This window comes from Petaurus breviceps, unplaced genomic scaffold (genome assembly GCF_028583685.1).
Source record: "Petaurus breviceps papuanus isolate PSGF00001 unplaced genomic scaffold, PetGlider_PUasm1.0 551, whole genome shotgun sequence".
Classification (NCBI taxonomy): Eukaryota; Metazoa; Chordata; class Mammalia; order Diprotodontia; family Petauridae; genus Petaurus; species Petaurus breviceps.
In genome coordinates this window covers 22,201,417-22,222,655 of record NW_027186372.1, presented here as the reverse complement: position 1 = coordinate 22,222,655, position 21,239 = coordinate 22,201,417, and the positions used below count along the sequence as shown (strand labels likewise).

Below are 21,239 nucleotides of genomic sequence, written 5' to 3'. Positions count from 1 at the left end.
AGCAGGTGGTATAGTCCTTTCCCCTTGGCTTCACATTTCTTAAAGCCATTTCCCATGTTCCATGGAAGGGCCTCATGGGAAAGGATTTACAAGACCACAGAGGCATATGCACGAGCAGTGGTGGCAAACTTCTTTTCTGCCAGGTTCCCATTGTCTATCAACAGTCACAGAGACATCATTAGGGACTGGACAGTCATACATATCAAAATTTACAACAAGATGAAACCAGGGCTTGGAGGCACTCACATTGTTCCTATTCATCTGGCATGGGTGGTGAAACGCCAGCTTACTAATTGATGGGTGCCACTCTGCTCTGGTTCATGTTGTCCGTAAGTGATAGGTGGCACGTGACATTCCTTGACTCTGGGATTGCTCACTTTTTTTTTCAGGTAGACTTTGCTCACATGATTAGGGAGGACATTTTCCCCAGTCCCTAGCTCTTCCTCAAACCCCAGCAATGTTGGAGCAGTTCAGTGGACAGAGGTACTCATTCATATACTGCATAAGACTATGGCTTGGCTTCCACTTCTAAATCCTAATAATGGCAAAGTAGAAGGGAGTAATGTTTCAGCAGGCAGGCCACCATCACCTGGCAGGAGGGGGAAGTCAGCTGTAACCGTGATCAGTGCCAACTGACTCTCAGGCCCATGGTCTCTCCTGTAGCATACTGTAGATCAGGGTTCCAGTATAACATTTTTTTTCCTGCTTTTTGGAGGGCAATTGGGGTTAAGTGACTTGCCCAAGGTCACAAGGCTAGTTTTTGTGTTGTTTCTTAGGCTGGATCTGAACCCAGGTCCTCCTGACTCCAGGGTTGGTGCTCTATTCACCGTGCCACCCAGCTGCCCCAAGGTTGACATATTTTAAGGATAATAAGAAACCACTGCAAATATGTCGAGGGAAGGATTAGAAATTCTGGTCCTGACCTAACACTTTAACCACATTCACTTTAGTTTCTTTCATTTATCCCATACCTACTAGAAAGACAGTATGGCATAGGGAGATACAAATATGTAATCGGAAGATCTAAATTTGAGTCTTTCCTCCATTATCCTACCACTAACTAGCAGATCACTGCAGCATTCTGGGCCTCAGGTTTCTCTTCTGAAAAATGGGGATGATAATGCTTATATCACCTATCACATGGGGGTATTATGGAATAAGAAAATATATGTAAAATGTCTTGAAACTCAATTCAATTCAAGGAACACTTATTAAATACTCAGGATGCTTTCCTTCTAATTGTAGTGTCTTCCTGGTTATTCCTATCTCTCTTAAAAATATAGCTTGCTTTGTATATATTTGCTTACATGTTGTCTCCTCCATTAGACTACAGGCTCCTCAATGACAGGGACTATCTTTTGCATCCTTTTGAATCCCCAGAGCCGGTATAGTGCCTGGCACACAGTAGGTGCTTAATAAATGTTGATTGATTGATTGAGAGGCTGAATGGTACAGTAGAAAGAGCTCTGGAAGTTGCAATCCTTTCTCCCCTTTGTAACTTCCCGTGTCAAATTGAGGTAAACATCAGAGAAGGAACTTGAACCCAAGTCTTCTGATTCAGAGTCACTGTGAGCTCCACTACACCTGGATGTCTTGAATCTAATTGCATTAAACATCTGTGAAAAGGTATTTAGCTCAGAACTGCTCTCCTTGACAGGACCCACAGTCATCGGGGAAGCTCTTTAGGCAAGGATGGAGTGAGCTGTTTGTCTTATTGAAGCAGGTTGCTTTCATAATCATGTTTGGTTGGAGGGCGACGGGCTCACCATGTCCAAATGCTGGAGGAATTGAGCCCTTGAATAAATTACCACTCAGACAGCCTTGATTCCATGTCTGTGTGGCCCCGCAGTGACAGTGACTTCCTGAAAAAAGTTTCCAAATGCATGTCAACACCATTCTCTGAACTACTTCTAAAGAAAAACCCAGCTGTTTCTCTCCCGCCTTACTGAAGCCCAAGGTAACAGACACACTCAGGGCTTTGTACATGCTCCAATTTGGTCTTTTCCCCCACTTCTTAAAAAGGATCAGTCTAAAAATTCCCTGGAGGAGCAATAATATTTGATTGAATTTTTCAGAATCTTCTATTATTACATCAAGTTTATTTGACAGCAGAGGACGAACTGCCTTTCCTATGATATAAGGTGATGTGGCAGCGATCGTGGGAAAGAAAGGGCAATATTAAATAGGAACTGGCCTGTCTGATTATATTCACACCAATGGATGGGAGCCACTGTCCTCAAACTTGTGGATGACAATCTACTTACTGGAATCAGTACAGCCTGAAGTTTGAAGGATTGTAATCAAACACAATTTAATTACTTTTGGGCTCAGTGTAATAACATGAAAAGTCCCTGAATGTACATAGCCTTCCTCATCCAAGCTGCCCTTTTCAACACAGCCCATCTACACCGAGTATTTTCCAACTATATGAGTTTATATCAGGGGAACAAAATCATTGACAGAATCTTGGGTGGTAGCAGCTGAGCCCCACTAAAATGCAAGGCAGAGGACAGAGAATCAAAGAATGTCAAAGCTGAAACAGACCTTAGATACCATCTATTTCAACTCCCTTATTCTACAGGGGAGGAAAATGGGACCCAGAGAAGGGAAATGATCTGTACAAAGTCACAGCTCATTTGGTAAGTGAGAAAAGGATTTTTATTGGCCCTTTTTTGATGAGGAAAGCATCCTTTAAGGGTCAAAAATTTTCATATTGGCACATTAATAGAGCAATAGTATTATTCTCAAAGAAGTAATTGTTGCTTTTAGGCAATTTAATCATGCTATTTTTATATGTGATGATATCACCATTGACTTATTAGTAATGAAAGTACTTTGAACTGAAGTCTTTCCCCTTAAACTCTCTGATCTTCCAAACTTCACTCTCTCTGTTGAAGGCACCATCATCTTTCTAGTCTCCCAGGTTAATAATCTCAGCATTATTCTGGACTCCTCACTCTTCCTCACCTTGCATATCTGATCAATTGCCAAATTCTGCCATTTCTACCTTCACACCAGCATTTGAATCCTTCTCTTCCCTCATACAGTTACCATCTTATTTCAGGGTCTCATCACCTCTCACCTATACTATTGCAACAATCTCCTTTTAAAAATTTTTTTAATTTTTAATTCATGGAATAAAATAAGCATTTCTATAACATAGTATAATAAAAAAGATTATTTCACATGAAATTGCAAATTTATTATTGCTATTCCTTTAAAATATATAATAAAGTTACCATGTAAATTTCTTTTTTTTTTTGGCCCTAGAGATGGCTACCATTAGACACATATATGTGTGTCTCTGTGTGTGTGTGTGTGTGTGTGTGTGTATATATACATATACATATATATACACACACACACATGTAAAACCATTGTATACATACTTCCTATTTATCTGTTCTTTCCCTAGAATCAGGCTTTTCTACCTCGTCTCTTATTACTCTAGTCCATGCTATATACCACTGCAAAAGTAATTTTCCCAAATTGCAGGTTTGACCATGTGATTACCCTACTCAACTAACTCCAGTAGCTTCTTAATACCTCTAAGATAAAATATAAACTCTTCTGTTTCCCTTTTCAGACTCATTGGACATTATTTCTCCTCCTACACATTCAATCCAGCCAAATTGGCTTTCTCTTTGTTCCTCACATCCTACCTTCTATCTCTGTGTCTTTGCATAACATTTTCCTGCTTAAATTCTTTTAATGCTTCCTGTTGCCTGGATAATAAACTCTAACTCCCTTAGCATGACAGTCAAGTCCCTTTACCAGCAAAGACCTAACCTACAATTCCAATGGGTTTCTCTCCCCTCACTATGTTCTCTGTATGAATTTTTCTGCTTGACTTCATCAAAATTCTTCTACTTTTCCTCTAAAACTACTATGAACATCTTCTACCTTTCTTCACGTTTTTCTGAATTGTCCTTTGCTTTACCATCTGTCAAAATATTTTGGAGATATCCTGTTTTCCAGAGCTAAGGTCCAGCAAACAGGCTGTGGCCTGAGTTTGGCATGACATTAATCCTTCATGCTCAGGATGACATTAACCTCTGGCAAAGTGTGCTGCTTAGACCAGCACCAGGTGTTCACAGGGGGATTTAGCTCCCCTTGTCTCACAGGGCCATCCATCACATCTTTACAATCCCCGTTCCTTGTCACTGACAGGTACTGCACTCATGTTCTCACCACAGAGCTGTGGGTCTGTGCCCACCCCCCACCCAGGGAAGGCATGACCCCCAAGACTTGAGATAATACTGTTTCCACAGGGCCTGTGGGAACAAGGAACAATAACTCAGGACCTAAAAATGGTTACCGCCCAGAATGTATATCATACCTACCTTTAGTCTACCATGTTAAGCCCTCTTTTTTTGTGGGGGGGGGGGGGAGAGGGAGGCTTCCATTTGTAAATGTTATTTTCTTCACTCTGAAATTACTTAGACTTCTGTGTGTGTACTGACTCTCCTGTCTCTAGCCTGCTCAGTTTGGCTCTAGCCACCTGTAGCGCCAATGTGATATTCACAGCATTGACAACAACTATGAACATACCAGCAGTTACGAATTGCAAAATATAACAGACTCTCCATATATAAAACAGAAGCAAGACATTTATTCAGACAACAGAAAATCAAATCCCAACAGCAGAAAACGGAATCCATCATAATAACAAAGAAGTTAATACACCATAACACAGCAGGGAGCAACATCATCTCCAAGCCTTCCCACAAACAAACATTTACAAGCCTACCTGTCTCCTTGTCTGCATCCTCTCTTCTCCTTCCGGTCCAACTGCTCTGACTCCCAGGTTCCTGCTCCACCCATTCAGCAAACTCCTCCCACCACAGGCTCCATGTAATTATGTTCAGCCTATTAAGGGGTAGGGAAGCTCTTCAAATTCCCATTCCCATTACGCCACCCACAGGTTCGTGGCCAGTTCTGGTCTGGTTGATATCCCTGACCTTCCCCAATCACCACAGGTATCCTGTGAGCTCAGGTAGTATTTATTTTTTTTGTACCACTCATTTAGTACTTGGCACAATCTCCCTTGTTTTGTTATTTCTCTTTTCAAGCATTATTTATCATCCTAATTTTGAACTCTCTGAGGCCTTCGTCCTCAAATGCTAAACTCCTAGAATACAGTAAATGGTGTTCAATAATATTTGTTGAGGCTGCTGACTTTAATAATAATAAGCAGCATGTAGACTTTAGAGTTTGCACATATCTCATTGAAACCCTGTGACATAAATACAAGCATAATTATGACTATTCTACAGATGAGGAAACTGAGGTTTAGCACACCATCACCATCTTCCCGGCCACTCAGGGCTGTACCTCCTTGCCCTCCTTGGCTCCTCCTCTCATGCTAACCCCACATATTCCATCTGTCACCAAGCTCTATCATTTCTACCTTCACATCTCTCTTATGTCACCTTCCCTCCACTCCTAGAGCTGCTGATCAGGCAAAGACCTTCATCGTTTCTTGCTTGTACTATTACAAGAGCCTCCTAACTGGCTTCCCGGCATTCTCTCTCTGTACCAGTCCACTCTCCACTCAGCTGCTAAAATGGTTCCCCTAAGATGCAAGTTTGACCATGTAACTTACTTCCACATTAAACCCTGGTGGCTCCCTGTCACTCCAAAATCAAATAGAGAGTCCTCTGTTTGGCATTTAAAGCTGTTTATAACCTGGCTCCTGTCTACTTTTAATTCTTTTTACCCATCAGTCCCTTCCGCAGCAACTGTGATCCAGTGACATTGGCCTCTTGCTGCTCTCCCCACATTGCACTCATCATTTTCACTGGCTATTCCTCATATCTGGTGTGCTCTCCTTTCTTACTTCTGCCCCTTGGCTTCAAGACAATTCAAATCCCACCTTTTCCAGGAGGCTTCTCCCAATCTCCACACTGCTTCCTTCTGAGACTGTTTTCCCTCTATAAACTCTATCTTGTATGCAGATAATTGCATATTGTTCTTCTCTTAAGAATGGGAGTCTCTTTATGGCAGGGACCATGCTTTTGTTTTTCTTTATATACCCAGGATTTAACACAGTCAGAAAAGCATTAATAAATGCTTGTTGATTGACAGAGATTAGAACTGAGGCCTTCCTGACTTGCGGTTTAGTATTATGCCAAGCTGCCTCTTACATGTGCTGAGTGGATTCTCATTAATTAGTCCTAATTTTACATATAACTTCTTCTGCCTGCTTCCAGCATCATTTTCCCTGACTTCATGTCCTCTACAGAGACATCTAACATCTGAAAGAAACAAATCAAGATGGGCTCATGAGGTGACTTCAGGAAACTAGAGGTTTGTGGGTGGGAGTGTTGAAAGGAGGTCGAGTAGGCCAAAGTGGAGGGCCAATTATTTTGACCGCTACACTTGAATCCACTTATCAAGTAAACAGTGGTGACTCCAAGCATCTGGGGTGTGAGCCTAGGAAGGCAAGCAAGGGCACGAAGCACTTCTGTGATGATTCCCTGTACGTCTGCCCTGTATATTCACCTTCCTAGTGTTTCCAGATCATTACCATATAATTCAGGGACAGCTGGCAGAAACCTTGCCTTGGAGATAACAAAAGCCTCTCCTGACAAAGGAAGTTGTTTGTTTGCATGCTATTAAGGATCTGCGATGACCCATACACTGGCAATTGCCAGAGATAACTGACACAGGTATACTTAGATAATGAGGACTTTTCCTCTTTGAGATTTCTTTCAGAAATTTTTTTTCTATGCCTCAAATGCTATGAAAGACATGACTTAGAGGCAACAAGGTACAGTGGCAAGGACGTTGAATTGGGTTTTAGAATTCAAATTCTTCCCATTGGAAATTGGCTTCCAATTTTGCCTATGACACTTTATGGGTAAGTAACATAGTCTCTCCAAGCCTCAATTTTCTCATTTTACAAATGAGGATTTTGAATTATATGGCTTCCACGGTCCCTCCTAGTTCTAAATTTATGATCTTATTACATATTTACTTTCATTTTGCTTTTGTGCAGTTATTTTGTCAAGGGCCTGTGATTTCAGTGGTATGGAAATCCTTGTGTGCCAATTTCTTCCATGATTCCACAACCATGTATCTGTAATATGTGGTCACAGAAAGTTTCCTGAGGTTCATGAAAATTAAGTGACTTGTTTATGATTACACAGTTGTCAGAAAAGAAATTTAAACCTGCCTTTCCTGATTCAAGTCTAGGACTCTCACCACTCTGCCTGAAGCCCACTAAGAGCTGAAACTTTTAGTAATAAAGTGTATTTTGCAGTGGCAAACCACTCCAGTTTCTTTGCCAAGAAAACTCCAAATGGGGTCATGAAGAGTTAGATGTGACTGAAACAATTTAACAATAACAATGATAAAAAGTTTTCAGTAGAATTAAAAAAAAAAGATAAGAACTGGAAAAGAGTCCTGAATACTGAGATTCTTTTAACTAGATAGTCACCATTAGAGATCTGCCTTAGGTTCAAATCAGGGCCCAACAATTTCCTGTTAATCTTTTGGCTTACTCAAGAAATTATGCAAACACTATGTACATGTAAATTTATGTTCAGAAATCCCATGTTAAAGACAACTCACTAGTTGTGAGAATGGAATTTTCTACTCAAGAAATCAACAAACAATCTAGAGAAATTCTAGATTCCTTCAATTTATGGTACAGAGGAAAATGTACTAATGTTGGGTCATTAAGTTAAAAACATTTAGTAAGAGTCTATGTGTGGGGTGGAGCAAACGTGGCAGAATAGAAGCAGGAAAACTCCCTGCACTGCCCCCATAACCACCTCAAATGCCTATAAAAAATGACTCTAAATAAACTTTAGAGCTACAGAATCCACAAAGTGACAGAAAGAAACAAATCTCTCACTGAAGGCAGCCCAGAGTACTGGGAGCGGAATCCAGCCCCGAGTAAGTCATTAGTTTTAGCTCCAGGGCGGCCACTACCAGCCCTGGCTGAAGGGACTGTGGGAGAGTGGATCACCAGCAGCTGTGGTGGTTTCCAGAATTATCAACCCATAGATGCCAAAGACAAAGTGAGAGTTCAATGTGGACTTTGTGGGAACAAGGGGTATGGAAGTGCGGTCTGGCCTCTGTCCCTGGAGGGAGAAGTGGCTGAGGCGCAATGGCCCTGCAGCCACCACCACATGGCTGCTTCAGAGCTCCTGGCCTGCAGATTATAGGGAAACCAAGCAACCAGTCTGAGGGGTAATCACTCTTGCTTTAACCTGCTTGGACCTGGATCACTCCCTTGGGTGGAGGTCCTGGGGTGTGTGACCAGTGAGGCAGAGCCAGTGGAGGCTTCTGAGAGGGCACCCAACTAATAGCTCCAGCAGTTGCAAAAACCCTATTTGGGACAAAGCTCTCCTCTCTAAAAGCAGAGTTCTACTGTGACAAAAAAGCTCAAAAGTCAAATAACTGAGTGGCAACATGAGCTAGGAACATAAGCAAAGCAAGCACAGCAATCTGACTTTGGATTCCTTTTTTGGGGACAAAAAGGATCAAAGCATGAAACAAGAGGAAGATAACGAAGTCAGAACTCCTGTACCAAAAGCTTCCAAGAAAAATATGAACTGTTTATAAGCCACAGAGGAGCTTAAGAAGGATTTTGAAAACCAAATAAGAGAAGTGGAGGAAAAATTGGGAAGAGAAAAGAGAGTGATGCAAGAAAATCATGAAGAGAGAGTCAACAACCTGACTCAAGAAAATAACACCTTAAAAAATATAACTCAAATGACGAAAGAGGCTCAAAAAGTCAGTGAGGAAAAGAATGCCTTAAAAAGGTGAATTTTCCAGTTGGAAAAAGAATCTCAAAAGCTCACTGAAGAGAATAATTCTTTCAGAATTAGATTGGAGCAAATAGAAGCTAGTGACTTTATGAGAAATCAAGATACTATTAAACAAATCCAAACAAATAAAAAAATAGAAGGCAATGTGAAATATTTCATTGGGAAAATCACTGACCTGGAAAATAGATCCAGGAGAGATAATTTAAAAATTATTGGACTACCTAAAAGCCATGATCAAAAAAAGAACATAGAAACCATCCTTCAAGAAATTCTCAAGGAAAATTGCCTTGATGTTTTAGAACCAGAGGGCAAAATAGAGGTTGAAAGAATCCACCAATCACCTCTTAGAAAAAGATCCCAAAAAGAAAACCCCCGGGAATATTATAGCCAGGTTCTGGAATTCCCAGATCAAGGAAAATATATTACAAGCAGCCAAGAAGAAACAACTTGAATATTGTGGAATCACAATCAGGATAACACAGGATCTGGTAGCTTCTAAATTGAGGGATTGAAGGGCTTGGAATATGATATTCTGGAGGTCAAAGGAGCTGGGATTAAAACCAAGAATCACCTACTCAGCAAAACTGAATATAATATTTCAGGGAAAATATGGCTATTCAATGAAACAGAGAACTTTTAAGCATTCTTTTTCTTTTTTGCTTTTTGGAGGGCAATTGGGATTAAGTGACTTGCCCAAGGTCACACGGCTAGTTTTTGTGTTAAGTGTCTGAGGCCGGATCCTAACCCAGGTCCTCCTGACTCCAGGGCCAGTGCTCTATTCACTGCGTCACCTAGACACCCTGCTTTCAAACATTCTTGATGGAAAAACCAGAGTTGAATAGAAAATTTGACATTCGGATATGAGAAGCATGAGAAGAAATCGTAAGGAACTTATGGAAAAGAAATCATAAGGAAAAGAAATAAAGAAAATAAAAGAAAAAAATAATATTTATTTATATCTTATAAAAATAAAGAAATAAAAGAAATACAGAAAAGGAAATCATAAGGAACTTATCAAAGTTGAACTATTTACATTCCTACATGGAAAAACAATAATTGTAACTTATGAAACTCTTCTCAGTATGAGAATAGTTGAAGGGGATATAAATGTATATATATATATATGTGTATATATATGTATGCATACATATATATGTCTATATAGGAGGGTTTTAGGTGTATGGATACATATGTGAGGTGAGAGAGGAATATAATGAGAGGAGATGGGGAGAAACAGAATGGGGTATATTATCTCACATAAAAGAAGCAAGGGAAAACTGTTGCAATGGAGGGGAAGAACAGGAAGGCAAAAGGGAATGAGTTAACCTTACTCTCATTGAATTTGGCTTAGGGAGGGAATGACATGCACACTAAATAAGGTATCTCACCCTACAGGAGAATACGGGGAAGGGGACGAGAGGGGCAATGATGGAAGGGAGGGCAGGTTGCGGGGGAGGGAAGTTGGAAGCACACACTTTTGAAAAGGGACTGGGTCAAAGCAGAGAATAGAATAAGTGGGAGTTGGGATAGGAAGGAGGGAAATATAGTCAGTCTTTCACAATATATCTACTATGGAAATGTTTTGCATAGCTACACATGTACAACCTATATTGAATTTCTTATCTTCCTAATAAGGGTGGGTGATGAGGGAGGAAGGGAAAGAGTCTGGAATTCAAAGTTTTAAAATCAAATGTTTAAAAATATATTATTATTATTATTTTACATGCACCTGGGAAATAAGATATATAGGCTCTGGGGTATAGAGATCCATCTTGTCCTACTGGAAAGTCGGAGGGGGGATGGGAGAGGACATAGGAGAGAGCAGATTGGGGGAAGAGGTATACAGTGGGATCACTGTTTTGGGATGGTGGGTAGGGGAAAGATGGGGAAAAAATTTGTAACTCAAAATCTTGTGGAAATGAATGATGTAAACTAAAAATAAACATAAAAAAACATTTAGTAAATACTTATTATATCTTAGGTACTATGCTAAATTTAGGGATACAAGGAAAGACAATACAGTAGAACCTCGGTTTATGAGCAACCTGGTTTATGTATGCCTTGCTGGATGAGGAAAATTTTCCCCAAAATTTGTCTTGCAGGAGGAACAAAAATTCTCAGTACAAACATCATATTTGGACTTGAACAGCTTGCAAATGTTGACCCTCAACTAGGACAATGGTTTGTTTTGCTTTCATATGTAAAACAAAGGAACCTCAGGTTGGTATACCGCCTAATTGGCCTCATTTGTCATTGACCCTCTGTGAAGGCAGCGTTATTCACTCTTAATAGTACCATTACAAGTATATTCACATGTGTTTGTATACGTAAGGTAGTACTTTGGGTAAAAGCGTATGGTAGTGACCGTGATCTACAACAGTATTTGTAACAATGGAGGAACCTAGCCAGGAACTGATGAAGTGGCATGAAGAGCAATAGTGAGAGGTCATGGAGGTTATCTTATCTGAGGAGGAGGTGAGAGGTCAGAGTTCAACTGAGATTAGGGAGGTTTATTAGACGTGGGAAAAAGTACCAAATTTTGTTGAAAAACATCACCCAAATAAGGCCATAGCAATGGGAGCCATGAATATATTTTAACGATAATGTCACATTTCCATGACATTCTGAAAAAATGTCGATAACAAATGTTGTTAGATACATTCCTGGTCAGAAGCAAATGTAAAGAAAAAAAATCAATGAGTCAAAACATGAAAGTTATTCTTAAAAAAATGAAAAATAAGTGAAGGCCGTAGTGTTAGTCTTATTTTTAGTGAAAGTAGCACAAGAGAGAACACTCCCGATGTTGAAATCCCCTATGCTCCCATGGAAGGAGATTCTTCTTCCAAGCAATAACCCTTCTTCCTCCTCTTCCTCCTCCCTCTCATCTCCCTCATCTCCCTCATGCCAACCATGACTTTTCTCAAAGGTAAAGTGCAGGTTAATTTGTTTTATTTTTGCTTTATATTGTATACTAATCATTGCTATTGTATTTCAGGTGCATTAGGGTCAAAAAACTTACTTAAATTATAAGTAATTATTTTATATGAATATTTTTGGGGATGTGGTACCAATCATCCAACTTTACATTTTTTCCTATGGGAAAATTTGCTTTGCAATATGAACAAATTGCATGACGAACAGAATCTTAGAATGAATGAAATTCGTAAATTGAGGATTTACTGTAAAAGGTTCTCCCTTCAAGGAGCTCACATTCTGTAATAGTAATAGAATTTAAAGATTCCCCTGTATTGGCTTGGTTTTTGGTTTGATTGTGTTGAAACCCAGAGCTTGTTAATCCCACTTGTGGGACGGACTTGTTGACGTGAAAAGAGAGGGCTGAACTGGGAGGAGCTGGTGACATAAATTTAGAGGGACACAAGAGAGAGGCAGAAGAACTTTTTGGAAGCAGCACCTTTGGAGGCAGAGAGAGACTGAGAGGATTGCTGAGGGCCAACTTTGAATTGCCCAGGACTTTTGAGAGCTGCCACCTAGAGCTGCCAAGGACTAAGGAGACATGGCTGTTTTTCTGGTACTTTGTCTGTCTGTTTTGATGTCGTTTTGCCAGATTTGTCCACTGTTGAAAGACAGTCCTGTTGTTGCAGAAGTGTGGGAACCTTTCTGTTGGTTCAGAGCTACTGAGATTGTTCTGTAGACAGAGAGTGAATACTGTCCACTGGTGAAGGACAGTGCTGTTGTTGCAGAATTCTTGGAAACTTGCTGTTGGTTCAGAAGCCCTGAAGAAGTATTCTCTTGTTGTATGTTTACAGAAATCCTGGAAGAGGGTTTTGCTAATGTTTTCAGGGGTCCTAAGACTGTTCTGCAGACAGAGAATGAATTAATGAAGAGACTGGCAATGTGTCTTGTGGCCTTGCTAAGCTGTCTCCCCAAGAACAAAGATTGCTGAGAACTTGCCTTGTGTCAAGATGAAGAAAAGACCTCCATCTGGGTATTAAGTGCTGTGCTTAAACTTGATGTCACTCTGGGGTAGATTCAATTGTGATCCAGGGGTGGGGAACTTTTGACCTTTTTGTGCTCTGTGATTGAACAAAGGAATGTACTTTATTTATGATTGGAAACTAATCTCCATTTGAGAACAGGGGCTTTGTGATGGACTAAATGAATGTATAGCCTAGGGGTGGAGTAGCACTTGATTAAATCATACTTGGGGGTAGTACTTGGAGATTATTGAATCACATTTGGTAAATGCTGTATTTTGAATGATGTTAAATTTTGATTCTATCTGTTCTTAATTTGTTACTGAATAAAATGGAGAGCACCTATGCTGGTATTTTGAACTCTGGGAAGTTGCCTTTGCTTGGCATGACAGTACACATTAAAATGGGGGAGACAACATGTAAATAATTTAGATGCCTACAAGATACATAGGGGAGAAGATAATGTCAGAGAGGAAGCGTTGAATAGAAAAGTCATCCTAGAGAAGTTGGGATTTGAGCTGACTCTTGAAGGAAGCCCCCAAACCCCTCAAAATCAGAAGTGAAGGAGAAGAGCATGCTGGGTATGGGGGAAATGGGGGAAAGCCAGTATAAAGGCATATAGATGGGAGATGGAGGGTCATTTGTGAGGAACAGCAAGGAGGTCCATGCAGCTAGATGGCAGCGTATGTGGAGAGGAGGAAGGCGTGAGAATGGTGTAAAGCTAGGAAGGAGTTAAGTTATGAGCAGCTTTAAACAACAAAGGATTTTATATTTGATCCTGGAGGCAATGGGGGCCATTAGAGTTCATTGAATGAGAGGGGTGGAATGGTCAGACTTACGCTTTAGGAAAAGCATTTTGGCAGTTAAGCAGAGAATAAATTGGAATGAGGAGAGATTTCCAACAGGGAGACTAAATGGAAAGTTGCTGCAATAGTCTAGGCAACAGGTGATGAAGGTATGAAGCAGTGGCTGTTGTGTAGGTGGAGATGAGACACATACAAGAGATGTTATAAAGGCAGAAACAACAATATTTGGCAATGGACTATATATATGGAGTTAGAGTAAGGAGCCAAGGATGACACCAAGTTTGTAAGCTCTGGGTGCTTAGGACAATGCCTTTGACAGTTATTAGGAAGTGCACAACTGGGGAGGTTTTGTCAGGTTCCAGATCTCTCAGTGACTTTGGTCAATTCTTTTAATCTTTCTGGGCTTTAGTTTCCTCATCTATAAAATGAAGACAGAGAAACCCAAGGGTAACAACAATCAGGGTAACGATTCCTCACTTGACTGGAAAAGCTGGAAAGCAGTTCTGCATGAATTAGGTTTAGAGCAACATTTTATACCAAATTCCACAACAAATGTCAAATGGATACGTGGCCTAAATATTATGTTAAATCATAAAAAGAGGAAAATGGAAGTATATGCCTTTTGTAATAATAGCCAGAGGGAGAATTAGTACCTAATAAAAGTATAAAGATAAAAATAGATAATTTTGATCAGATAAAATTAGGAAAACATTTCACAATAAATTTCTCTAACAAATAACCTAAGATATAAGAAAAATAGACACAAATATATAAGGACAAAGGCCATTGCCCATCTATAAGTAGTGAAAGGATATGAATAGGTAGTCCCTAAATGAAGCAATTCAAGGTAACAACAATTCCATAAAAATGACCCAAATCACTGATAAGAGAAACCCAAATTGAAACAACTTTGATGTTCTATCTCACATCCATTAGATTAGTAAAGATGACAAAAAATGTAAAATAGCAATTGTTGGGGGAGTTGTAAGAGAATAAACACATTATTGTATTATTGGCAGAGTTGTGAATTGGTTCATATTTTCTTAAAAGCAATTTGGAACTATACCCCCAAAGGCACTATTTGTACACATTATACAGTCCTATAAATACCTGTAAACTTTCCTTAAGTATACTATTAGACATTCTCTCCAAGGAGGGAAAGGGCCTATATGTATAGGATTATTTATTCCAGTACTTTTTGTTGTAGCAAAGAACTGGAAACAAAATAATTCTCCATCACTGGGAGAGTGGCTGAAGATATTATGGCATATGAAGGTAGTGTGATATTTAAAATGATGAATGTGATAGATTTAGAGAAATATGGAGAGACTTGTATGAAATAATACAGAGTGAAATGAGCAGAACCAGGAAAACAATTGACGTGATGACCAAATAATAGTCTGAGGTGAAAGAACTCTGAAAGATCTCTGAACCCATGATCAATTATGACTGCAAAAGACTGATGATGACATATATATCCCCTACCTCTTAGCAGAGAAATGATGGACCAGAGGCACAGAATATAACATTCATGCTCAGATATAGCCAAAGTATTGATTCGTTGTATGGCAAAAGGATGAGGCATTGTTTCTGGACAGCACTGCCACACAGTGATAGTAACCATGGGAGGATAGATACCAAGGGGCTATAGCAGAGGTAGCCATTTTAGTCTCCCCCTCCCCTGCTCCATAAGCAGATTAGTGGCTTAGATATGTGGCAAGATTCATATTCCAATTCCCAGCTCCCAATCCCCTGTTCCCTTACTCTGACACTCAAGGCTCAATCTTATATGGGCAAAGAACTGACAGGATACTAACCAAAGACTGGCCCCTCACCTGTAAGGCAAGGAAGTGGTCTAAATTGGTCAATGAAATCAGGGTCTTCTCCGAATTGCCTAATAAACAATGAGAGGAAAAGGTGCAGGAAGCTTGACTGAGCTATAGAAAGTAAGTGACTGGGGAGGGGGGCAGTGCCCAGTCTCTGGATCAGTTAAGTCATAGTAACATGAATCTTTGGTGCTAGGACCATACCAGTGAGACTGGTTTCCACTTGTTCACATTTGTTTTGTTTGTCTATAAATATTTATTTCAAGAGATTATTTCAACTAGTATGGTGGGAGTGAATCTGTGGGTAGTGATAGTAATAAAAAAGGAAAGAACACCAATAACATATTTTTAAAAAGCACAAAGGAAAGAAAAAAGTATACATACACATATATATGCATGTGTATATATCTATATAAATGTGTCATATACATGCACATATACAGATACACACACACACACACACACACACACACACACACACATATATATATATATATATATATATATATATATATGGGGATAGATAGTTGTGATGAATTTGCATATTTGGGATGAATGATGTGTGAGGAGCCAAAGCTGACATCAAAGTTATAAACCTGGGTGCCTGGGACAGTGTCCCCAGCAGTAATAGAGAAGTTCAGAAGCTTAGCTCTCAGATACATCATATTACCAAACATATGCATAACTTCTATGTGTGTGCATTTCTATATTCATACATTCTTCTTCCCAAATCTGAGACCAATTTATGGAAGGATAGCCCTGTCTGCTTATGGGTCTGCATTTGTGGAGGAAGATAGGACTCCTGACTGACTGAGAAAATGTTAAGCATGATGCCGCATACCTACATATGGGGTTTACTTTAGTGTGTTGCAGAGACTTTGGGGAGAGACCTCAGTAACATAGATGGAGACAGGGACTCCAGGAAGCTGGTTGAGACAGATACTGAATGTCAGACTGCAGTCCTGAAGGGCAAGAAGAACCATGGAACTGGCTCCTACATGTCTGCCACCCCAAGGGTCCAACATTCAAATCTCTGTTTTGACCAGTTCCCTCAAGTTTCTCTCCAAAGTCTCTGAAGTAAACAGAAATAATTCTCTCACAGAGGAATTGAACATCGTGCTCAGCATTGTCTCAGTCAATCAGGAGTCCCTTCTTCCTCTGAATAAGGCAGTACATAGCACAGGGCTATCTCTCTGCAGCATAACCTGAGACCTGGGCAGGGTGGCATATATATTTCTTTAATATATATTAAATATATATTTATTTTTAAAAGTTTGCAGCTTTTAAAGTCATCATCCATGTTCTTTGTATATTGAAATGTTTGTATAATTGAATGATTGTCAATTTTGCATAAATTTTTCTTTTAGTAATGAGGGTGATGGGTTCATTCCATATCTCTACCTATAATCCTATGATCATATTAGCCTCTTATGTGCTAAAAGGTGACACGTCTTTTAGCTGTAAGTCAACTAAGATTGATTCCACAGGTTCCATCTTCAGCCTCTTCATCGTCCACAGCTGTCTAAGTTATGCTGTCAGAATCCTTGAGCAATAATAATATACAGTGATACTCTAAGGAGTTGTCAAATCCCCTCCAAAAGGAGATATTTGACATATTTATCTCCAAAAGGAGATAAAATCATGTAAACAAAATCTAAGAAACAATGTCAGGAAGGGGGAAACATTATCACTGGCACTGGAAGGAAAAATTCAGTGGGTGTTAGTAAGAGTTAGGGTTAGGAACATCTGAAGAGAAAGCAACATTTGTCATTTGCTTGATAAATGACAATATAACACTGCGTCTAACAATGGAATAAAATCCCATGGCTCCCCCTGCTATATGGATTCAAGATAAGATCAGACAGAACGGTTTGACCCAGAAAAGTACCCTGCCAGATTTTCCCATTTTGTAAGTGGATTCCTCAGGAGGAGATGCATGTTTCCTGGCTTTTTCTCATAATTGCCCAAACTGTGCAATCAATTCAGGGTACCAATAGGCCAGCCTACTTATTAGACCTCACACAGACTAAACTTCCATTTGGGTGTGTCAACTTTTCACTCTTCACCCAGTGGTTTGGGTGCCCAGCTGGCCTTGCCCTCATCAGTGCCCTGAATCAGGAATGAATTAAACAGTGCTCATCCATGGGCCTGCCAGAGTCAATGTCACTTAAAACCCAACTCAATAAACTTTTCCTTTCAGCATTGGTTTTCTTCTTGGTACAACCACAAAGGAAAAATTTCTTTTCCTGGTGGAAAGCTACTAAAACTCTGAGGTTGACAATATTCACACAATGACTGGCTTCTAGCCTCCACGTTGATCTGGATGAACTAAAGGTGGCCTCTCTCTTCCTGTTAAAGCATCTGATGGTTCTTGTTTTGTGATTGTAGCACACCCTTGTTTTGTTTCTGTGCTCTCACCACATAAATGCAGGCTCTACTCTCCATCATCCTCTGTATCTGCATAGTCTCAGCTTTCAGGCTGTGGAAACAGTTTTTGCTACTAGCCTGTCATAATACCATCAATTAGAGGGGAAAAAATAGCTTTCTGGCTGAGAAGAAACTTGGATCATACACCAGCTAAATTAAATTAATTTCTACTTCTACTTTTCAGACCCCCCAGCATGAGTTAACTTCCAGCTGAGCTTCAAAAGTCAAACCTATCAAACCGAGGACCTCTTGACCAAGTAAAGCAGGATGGCAGGAGATCACTTTTTACTTACCCCTGGAAAAGCCGAGTTCTTTACAGAGCCTGCGTCTTTCATAGCCACAGTAAACACGGCTTGAAAGCTGTAACATTTCTCTGGCCCAATGCTATGCTAAAGTACGGTCTCCCTTTCTTATGATGCTTTTCATCTTGCCGATTATATCAGATGCCTCCTAGTCAGGGCCTTTGAAGTCGGTGGCAATAGACACTCCTTTGGAAGAGGGAAGGGGAGAAAAAGACGTGGTTGGGAAGAACAACTGCGACCAAAGACAGGGGGAAAAATGTTGCTACGTTGGAGCCAAGTGTGAGGGGGAAAGAATGGCATTTCTGTAAGTGAGAAACGCTCTCCCAGAACACAAAGGGCAGTGTTTTAGAGCTCAGCTATGTATTTCTGCAGCATCCATGAATGCTAAATTCAATTCTACTGTACAATTCTATTTTCTGCGAAAAGAGAAAATTCTTCCTGGACCTTTGTAATCCACACATGAAGCTGAAATAATTCTCTTCCTTCAGTCTTTAATTCACCGTTCTATCATGCTTTAAGCATATACGTGAAGTCCTTTACACATGTAATCTTATTTGATTTTCACATTAGCATTGTATGGTAGGTACTATTAATATCTCTAGTTTAATGATCACCACAAAACCTAGCATTTATATAATTCTTTAAGGTTTGCAAAGTTCTTTACATGCTACCTCATTTGAGCCTCACGACAACCCTGTGAGACAGATACCATTATTATCCCCATTTCACAGATGAGGAAACTGAAGGTCACAGAGTTTTAATCGACTCACCTGTGTTTACACAGCTACTAAGCGTCTGAGGCAAGATATAAATCCAGGTCTTCTCGACCCCCGGTCCAACGCTCTGTCTCCTTCACCATCCAGCTGCCTACAACGAAGGACCCTGAGACTCAGATTGCTTAAGTGTTTTGACCTAGTCAGGGGTGGAGAACCTGCTGCCTCGAGGCCACATGTGGCCCTCTAGGTCCTCAAGTGCAGCCCTTTCACTGAATTCAAACTTCACAGAATAAATCCTCTTAATAAAAGGATTTGTTCTGTAAAACTTGAACTCAGTCCAAAGGCTGCATCCAAGGACCTAGAGGCCCCAAGTTCCCCACCCATGCTTTAGGTCATACCATCTGAGAGGACAGCCTTCTATCAGGCAATTACAATGTTGCCTGTCTCTCTGTCTTCTATCTGAACATCATTTAGTTACCTGACTACAAGGACACTTGAAAAAGAAAGAAATGGCTCTTAGTTATGATCATTATACACATTCTGTCTATTAGTCTGCTCTGAAAACCCCATATATCTCCTGTTTGAGTAGTCATAGGTCTTATTGATTATAGTTTGGTTGTGTCAGATAAGGCAAGTGGGACCAATATATCATCATCACCGATTATGTGAAGGCCTCAAATGCATATCAAGAATCAGAGGCATTTATAGGTGTGCTGATCCCTTTGATTTATGCCCCCAAAGGAAGTTTCTATGCAACATTCTTTTTACAAAATCATCAGTCTCTCAAATAACTGGTACAAATGCCTTTGTCTGATTATCTGGTCAATGACTGTGTGTGGAAGAAGAAAGGAATAAAGTGCTAGGGTAAGAGCATCTGGAAGTTAGTATAAGGAATTCATGGAGGGTAGAACTCTTGGAAGCAATAGGGAAGAAGTTTAATCAATAGCTAACTCTTTGAGAAAATTTTTATATAGGATCAATGCCTGCTGCTAGGGTAATTGTGGACCTCCTTCAGACTACTAAGCAAAAACAAAAAACAAAAAAAACAACCCAGTAAGGTTAGTGGAGAGCTTTGGGGAAAATCCACTTGAATTAAAACCTGAATATCTGTAATAGTCAAAGCAAGACTTTTAAAGAACCTTTTATTAAGTACCTCCTCTGGGCCAGGCACTATGTTATGTATGTAAATACACAAGTGAGCCAGTTTTGCCTTCAAGAAGCTTACACTCAATTGATACTCGAAATACAACATATTCACCCATAAATAAACACAGGATAGATAGAAAATAAATTTCAGAAATGGAAGACTATCAACAACTAGATGAAATAAAGAATGTGGAATTTACCTATTGCATTGGACACTGGGGAAAAGTAAAATAAATGAGGGAACCTCAGACAGTCAAAGACAATCCCACGAGAAGAATATGAGAGGCAATTCATCCTGCCCCTTAGTTACCAGCTACATAACTGCTGCAAATATCATTTGAATGATGTGGCCAGCTTTCTTGGGAAGCTGAAATGTAGTGAGGGCCCAGATGGTGACTCTGATTAGATAGAACAGAAAAAGCACTGACTTTAAACTAAGAGGACCTGGGTTCAGATCATAGTAAGCTCAGCCACTTATCCTCTGTGTGACCTGGAGCAAATCTCAGGGTCTGTTTCTTCACTGAGTTGAACTAGATAATCTCTAAAACCAATCCCAATTAGAAATCTTGATCCAGAATAGAATTTTCCCTCTCTTAACCTGGAACTTAAATACATTTCTGGATGTTTTCTGGATTTCTCAATCACATCTAGAGCACAGAAGGCTTTGGGTTGCAGTAGAAAAAGCACTTCAAATCTGTATTATCATTGGGAAATCACCTAACTTCAACTTCTTCATCTGTGAGATGGGCATAATGACTCATGTATTGCCCCACCTCATACTGCTACAGTGAGGAAGAAGAAAGCTCTTGCCTACATAGAAATATGAACTCTAGCGGTGGCCGGGTAGCACAGCGAGTAAGAGCACCGGCTCCAGTGTTGGGATGACCTGGGTTCAAATCCGGGCTCAAATACTGAGCACCACACCCAGAAATAACTGGCTGTGAAACCTTGAGCAAGTTACTTAGCCCCTATTGCTTTAAAAAAAAAAAGTAATATGAACTCTATAAATGGACCATTCATGTATTGAATCTTGTTTTCCCTCGGGGGCCAAGCAGGTCCCAGAGTTTTTCTTTTTTAGGTTAAATTTCCCCAATTCCTTCAGCCATGTGGTTTTGAATCAGCTTATGACCCTGGCTGCTCACTTTTTGAACCTGCTCCAATGTGTCAATGTCCTAAAGTATGGTTTTGAGAACTGAATAAAAAACTTCATTATTTCTGAAAGCTGTGATTTCAGTGATGGGAGATTTACCTTTAGAAGCTCAGATCATAACCACTCCAAGCTTAGCAGATGGTCTTCATGG

General features: G+C 40.0%; 1 protein-coding gene across 21 annotated transcripts in view; it reads right to left on the bottom strand.

The window, feature by feature from the left end:
- The window catches only part of ATP10B (ATPase phospholipid transporting 10B (putative)), a 326,335-nt gene that overhangs the window by 255,566 nt on the left and 49,530 nt on the right, over positions 1 to 21,239 (bottom strand). For 7 of the 21 annotated variants that reach the window (XM_069102462.1, XM_069102441.1, XM_069102461.1 and 4 more), the window contains exons 2-3: positions 18,847 to 18,943; positions 18,068 to 18,262 (exon numbers count right to left, since the gene is read on the bottom strand). The exons of 8 other annotated variants lie outside the window; for them this stretch is intronic. The gene's annotated coding sequence lies outside the window, so the exon portion shown is untranslated. The remainder of the gene's footprint in view (positions 1 to 18,067; positions 18,263 to 18,846; positions 18,944 to 21,239) is intronic. 6 more of the 21 variants (XM_069102442.1, XM_069102460.1, XM_069102456.1 and 3 more) reach the window with 2 other exon arrangements.